Here is a 7,575-nt window from a genome sequence, read left to right as displayed (position 1 = left end):
AGAGACCCACACTGGAGCACTGGACTGAGCTCCCAATGTCCCAAGGAGGAGCAGAAGGAGGGAAAATATGAGCAAAGAAGTCAGGACCACGAGGGGTGCACCCACCCACGGAGACAGTGGGGCTGATCTATTGTGAGCTCACCAAGGCCAGCTGGACTACGACTGAAAAACCATGGGCAGAAATTATCTTAAGAGTAATAGAGTAGTTAGTGGAATTCTTGTGTCATGATAATCAAATCAGAGCTATTTGAGAGGATAGGGAGGAAGTGGTTGGGCATCAGAAAGAAAAAATAAGAAAGAGTTAGTGTAGTATGATTAATAAAAACCCAGAAACAGAAACTGGGGTTCAACCTGAATGTCAGAAAAGCAAAGCAGCCGGTCACTGGCTCTTACCTCAACCTCAGTCCGAAATAATGATTCTGCCTCCAGGAATCTCAAATGAGACAGGATGTGAGAGCTGTCTCCTCCTATCTTATATTCCTCTCTAGGACTAGGATTAAAGGCATGCACCACTACCACTCAGTTTCTATGGCAAACTAGTGTGGCTACTGTGTCACCAGTGCCTGGTCTGTAAGGCTGACCAGTACGGTTATTTACTCTCTGAACTTCAGACAAGCTTTATTTACAAATTAAATATCACTACAGGTAAGGAATAAGAACATTCTGTGTATAAAAGCGTCATAATGAAATCCATTACTTATTATCTTAAATTTAATTGTATAAAAGAAAATGTTAGAAAACATCACATTGACTTTTTTTAGAACTTCGGTTAAAAGGTTTGTGGAAGCTAGATATTGAAAATGCTGGGGAGTGGGGGAAAGCATCTACTTTCCCAGACTTGATTGTCTTGTGTATGTCAGGTCCTTTTATGCACACTATAAGATTTGATCTTCACATAGCAAATTGATAACATCGCTCTTATTATGTATACCTTTATAGTTGAGGAAACTGACTTACAAAGGTTAAGTTATCCAAAGTCAACTGACTAACAAAATTCAGAGTACAAACTTTGGTGCATAAATGTAAGTCATTATCCTTGGTCCCTTAATTCTAAACCCTCTCCTGTTCATTTGTGCATCTTTCATTTGATAATTCACTATTCTGTTATCTTTTTTTTTTACCTACTCTAACTCTCCATTAGGATTATTCTACTATAGGAGGCAGTATTTGTAGTGAGCTTTGGAATGATGCCAAATGAAGACACAATCTTACTCTAACTTTAGCTGACCTTGAGGTCAGAGAAATCAATTTGCTTTTTGGTCTTAAAGAATTTATAAGAATTAAGGATGTAAATATGGTGAGAAAAATGTTAGCAATAGAGAATTGCAGAAACATGATCAATATGCCTTTGCAACTGATGAATATTAGAATAAGAGGGGAAATGGGGGAAAGAGGGTGAGTTAACATACTTTTAACAGTTAGTGCTTAGGTGAGAATAAAACAGGAGGAAATAGCAGAAATAAGTGGGAGGGAAGTAGATTTGGGATGAGGGAAGAAAATGGGGATATTATATTTAACAGGTTGAGTCAAAAACACTAACAATATAGTAAAGAGGACTAATAAGCATATAAACTTCAGATTAGCTTCATAGAAAAACAACTAACTAGGAGATGGTGAGATGACTCAGAGCACTACTTAAGCTCCCTGAACTGAGTTCAATCTCTAGAACCTGCATAAAATATGGGAGAGAAACAACACCTGAATGTTTTTCTCTGAACTTTCTGTGACACATTGATCCCACACAATGACCAACCCCCCCCCAAAAAAAAACCTTAATAAAAGAAATATAAATAGCTAATGTATTGCCCAATTTAGGTAATCTCATACCTTAGTCAATCTAGAAGAATAATGTACAATTTTATGCACTCCTAAAAATCCAAGAATGGTTACATTTTTGACTTTTTGAGCCCTTCAGATCTATTTTGTTGCTGTTTAGATCTTAAACAATTGTTTACTTACTTTTCTCGCCAATTTACCTTTGATATTCAAGAATAGTGTATTCAGCCATTATATATTTATATTGATGCAAATATACAAGATTAACTATGTATATTTTAGAGTATTTTTGTACAAGATATATTCCTATTTTAATTATTAGATTGAGCATTAGTCATAGAGAATATATATTTGCATAATGAATCTTTAGTCCCATAGTAATCCAACTTCTCTCATTTTTTCTTGGAAATTAAAGTTTGGAAACATAAAAAATTTAATGGTTCAAATGAAAACTATGCAAAGAACAAATGTAAATGGCATGAATATTGTATTTTATTTTTACATATTACTTATAATTTTCATTTTTCCTGCTCAATCATCTGAGACTAAATATTGAAACAGAATCAAGAAAGATAACTATGAAAGAAGCTCATACAATTATTTTCTCTCTTTATTTAAGATAGAACAAATATTTGTGCCTTTGAATGTAATAGGCCAGGAGAGAGGTGGAATTGTGAATGGATGAAAATAATAGCTATGATTGAACTATGATGATTTCTATCAGAAGGGTTCTCAGAATAATGCAAATAGAAATTGAACACAGTGAATTACAACCCCTTCTTGTTTACTTGTCCCTTTATAATGAGCTATGCAGACAGAAAGGGGTCGGATGATATATAGGTACTCTTATAGGATTTAATTATGAAAAAGCAATGCCAGTACTTATCTTGGTGCTTGTGATAATTACTATGCAAATGAAGGACTACTCTGCAGGAAAACCTTTGTGTGTGCACGTGTGTGCACATAATCATGGAATATTAAAACCCAGAAGGACAGTTGAGAACATTTAATCCAACCTTATTATACAGATGAAGAAATTGAAGCACAAACATTTTTAATGACTTGACTAAAGTCATATAGCCATAGAGTATGAAAACCATGATTACAATTTTTTCCCTTCAAAACTTAAAAATGTACAATATTGAAAAATAGTATTGAACAGATATTGACTGTGGGCTTAAAGTTATAGTTCCTGAACATATCCTTTCTATTAGCTATGCAGTCTTACATAAGTTATAAATAAGCCTCTTGGGAACATAGTTTGTGCACGTTCTTCCTTCTGTTCTTCCATCCTTTATACCTTCTTTCCTTCTCCTTCCTTCCTTCCTTCCTTCCTTCCTTCCTTCCTTCCTTCCTTTTTTCCTTCCCTCCTTTGTTTCTTCTTTTCTCTACTTCACTTTTTTCTTTTTACAAAAAAGAGATAATAGAAGTACCTCATTGGTACTAAAAGATGTTAGTTATTATTAAAGAATTTTTAAATCAAGGTATACACTCATTCCTGGGAAAAATTCAAGATAAGTTTTCTAAATCATTTCTGAAATTTTTAGAAATGAATGTCTGTGAGGTAACAAAGCAGTACAGATAAATGTTGTCAGGACTATCTTAATGTATTCTGGCATAATAATTCTTAACTGGAATTTTATTTATAGGCATACAATCTATGACTATATGTTCTTTTATTCATAGATCCATTCCTGGGACCATCAAGACCACATTAGCAATTTTATAAAGAAACTCAAAGTTGATCTTCGGTGAAGATATCTGTTAGGCAGAATCCATTTATGTTCTAGGGAGGGCTTTGTGGTAGGATGATATAGAGAAAAGGAAAGACAAAATTCAATTTCAGAACAGGAATGGGAATAAAATCTATTTTTCTGTCTAGTGATTCCCTTGGAAATAATCCAATAAGGACATTATACAAAGTACACAATATACTTGTCCTTAAAGGAGATGAAAACTTTCACATTCAGGTAGAAACAAGAGTTTGAGTGAGATTACTATTTGTCAAGAGTTTTTGAAAGCAGAGCTGAAGGCCAGAGGACAATATATTATTTTAGGTGACTATTTTAGAATGTCACTTTCTTAATATGATCAGTGCTAAAAGTACCAGATAAACTCTTTGAAGTCATTAGCCATCTAATTTAATCTAGACATCCTGAACTTTGCTTTTATCCAATGTCCTTTTTCTACTAAGTGAAAGAACAAAATTTACTCAGTTCTCACTGTTTGAACTTCATTTTCCATATTCAGGATAATACCATTACCTGTATTGAAGCATTGCAAGAATTTAATAAGATAATATAGTACTTGGAAGAGGGTTTAACACATAGTGTGTGCTTACAAAACATCAACTCTTATTCTTATGCTGTTGTCTAGAACTATTTCTCTCGATATTTAAGTTTTAGAATTGGACCCACTGTGTAACTATATGCTAGCTTCTACTATTTGAATTATTATTGCCTCTGCTTCCAAGATGAGTTTGTCTCTGACTCTAAGACCTTAGCCACAATATTTTTGAAGTAGAATTTTCACAGAGACATACTGAGTAATTAGTCAAATTTCTTCAAAAAACAGTGAAGTTAGAATTCAAAACAAAATTATTTTCCTCACACTAAGCTTTTTATTTAATATACTGAAAATGAGCAGCAAAAGACTCTTAATTTTACTTTTCACTCGTTTTTAAATGCAATCAGAATATTAAATATGTATGTACCTCTCATTCATGGTATTATTTTTATATAAAGTCATTCAAATTATATAAACTTAAATGTCTACAAGATGAATAAGTTACAGAGAAATGCTGTATGACATATGGCCTGTAGGTAGCAATATTGTTTTGTGTACTTAAAGCTTATTAAAAGAGCTGGTATCGCCTGGCAGTGGTGGTGCATGCCTTTAATCCCAGCACTCAGAAGGCAGAGGCAGGCAATCTCTGTGAATTTGAGGTCAGCCTGGCCTACAAGAGCTCTAAGACAGACTCCAAAGACTCCAAAGCTACAGAGAAACCCTGACTAGGAAAACCAAAAAATGAAAGAGAAGGTGTCTGTTTAATGTTCTTATCATAAAAAGGCAAAGGAAAATTAAAATTTTTAAGAATTTACATTTGTTTTACACTAGCAATGATAATAGTTATTATGGGCATAAACACATATCTTTAACTACCAAACTGCATACATTAAATATATTTTGGTCTTTTTTGTGTGTCAAGTATATTTCAAGAAATATATTACAAAATTTCTAAGAAATTGCCTGCATTCAGAGAACTACATTACTGATTTACACTGAATTTACTGCCTATTAATATTTATACTTTATGCTGCTATCAAACCTATATTTATTCATATATTCCATATCGATATTATGAGAGAAACTCTGTGAAATTCCCTCCTAAAGTAAGGATACAGTCATTCACAATATTATTGAAAGACACAGCATAATTAAATGATTTGATGTTCAGCTTAGAGTAGGACTCAGGCTTGAATCTAGGCCAATATTTTCTAGATACAGCCTTGGATATATTGCTCTTAAGTTGGCTTCAGCTCTCTAAGCTTGTTCTTCATTTATAAAAGGATGCAATATAAAGTAGCATTAAAAATTATATAATATCTATGAGTTTTTGATCCTACTGCACGTACTGGCTTTGGGGGAGCCTAGGCAGTTTGGATGCTCACCTTACTAGACCTGGATGGAGGTGGGTGGTCCTTGGACTTTCCACAGGTCAGGGAACCCTGATTGCTCTTCGGGCTAATGAGGGAGGGGGACTTGATCGGGGGAGGGGGAGGGAAATGGGAGGCGGTGGCGGGGAGGAGGCAGAAATCTTTAATAAATAAATTAATTAATTAAAAAAATTATATATGCATTGGGATCCTCTCTTGCCCACCAGCTCTTTGCTGGCTCAGCTTGCTCGCACTGGAGCCAGCGAGGTGGTCTGGGAAAGGAGTGGATGCTGGGCAGGATGCCTTACGGATCGACTTTGTCTTGTCATTGGTTTCTGACACTTTTTTTTTTAAAAAAAAAAACCACACAGGTTTCAAGAACCACTCAAAATAAAATCATCACATAGCAAGCATGGAATCACAACTGTGACCTAGATGATGGCACAAAGCTATTGCCAACCCTGGCATCATTCAGTCATTCAAAGAAGTGAGTGATCCCTGATCAGGGGCACAAACAAACAACAGAATATGAGTGTGGGAACGAGGTTGGTATTGGTAGACTTGGGGTGGACAAGGAAAGGAGGGAGATAGGGCCGGTGAGAGCAATCAGGACGCGTTGTCTATAAGTATGAAATTGTGAAAGAATAAATTTAATTAATGATAAAAATTATATAATATCTAAGTATGATGATATGAAATTAAAAATGCAATTCTGGGGCTATTAGAAGAATTAAATAAATATGAAGTTATGACATTGTCTGGCAGATAGTAAATATTGCAGACTTTATCTTTTAAGTAGATAAAGCATATCATGAATTATTTAAAGATGCAAACTCAATGCTACTTATTAATTATCTTTCATATGCTACCATTCTGCTCCTTGTTTTTGTCTTTCTTTTTTTCTTCGCTGCACCTGTTTTCCTTCCCTTCTTCCCTAATGCCCCTCACAGCCCATGCATTCCAGTGCAAACCTGGCATGGATGAATAAAGGATGTTTATCAGTAGCTCACCACAATAGCTCCCACTGTCCTGTTGACTTCCAGATTTGTGCTTATTTTACAATGCCCACAATCCTCCCCAAGGATTTGAGATATCCAGTGGATTTTGTACAGAACCCCTGTTGATCCAGAGGCTAATTAAAATGTTTGCTCATTGCAGATTGATCTCAATCATAGGCACTGACCTAGTGATGAAAGATAAATCCTCCGAAGCAGCCAGGCTTCTGTGTGGTTTATAAGAAACCTTTATAAGAAACATTTTGTTAGAAACACTTACCTATTCCTCATGACTTGATATATAAATTAACATACAGAACAGTCTTTCACGGGGCTCTTCAATTAGGCATTTACAACATACTGTTTAGCTGCCCATGATCGCATTCAGGCATCCACTCCCTGCATAGGAAGGAGACATAAATGCGTTCATAGAATCAGTAGCTTAATTATTTTTTCTATGAAATAGATTAATATAGACATGTCAATTGCAATTTCTGGGTTCCCGTTTCCTCACACTTGAGATAAGAGTCCTCTGAGTTATTTACAATGTTAATACTTGTTAATGTGGGTTATAGTTTCTTTGCTTTATTATCTAATAATGAAAATTACATTTTACGTTTGTAAATGTATTTCACACCTTTTTTTTAGCAAAAGTGATTCGATGTATATAATCTTATATTTTCCTCCAAATTAATCCCTAAGATACAAAGAGTAAAGAAAATTCAACACAGCATGTCGAGGTTAAATAACTTTTTTATGACCATACAACATATTAATGATAGAGCAACATGAGAACCCAGGTCTCCTGACTTCTATTCCAGTGTAACTACACAGAAAGATGAATTACTGTAATATGGCTGTGTGCTGGAAGAAACTCCACTTAAAAATCTTATCACCTGAAACTTCATTACTTTTTAAGGTGACTTATCTTCATTAGTTTTAAGAGGATAGAGCTGTCACTTTCTTCAAGTATTTTCCCCCAAGTATAGCACTTGTTATGTGCCGCAGAGACTAGTAAGCATCTTCTGGTCTGCATTATAATGGATAATGTACCCCCAAGAGCCAGGTGACTATTTCAGTGAATTTACTAAATGATACCTATGCTGTGAAGATACTTTCCCTTACCTACTTTATACAAGGCATCTAAG

Source organism: Alexandromys fortis, unplaced genomic scaffold (genome assembly GCF_014885135.2).
Source record: "Alexandromys fortis isolate MF-2015 unplaced genomic scaffold, M_Fortis_MF-2015_v1.1 scaffold_355, whole genome shotgun sequence".
NCBI classification, from domain to species: domain Eukaryota; kingdom Metazoa; phylum Chordata; class Mammalia; order Rodentia; family Cricetidae; genus Alexandromys; species Alexandromys fortis.
Note: the sequence above shows the minus strand (reverse complement) of the source record.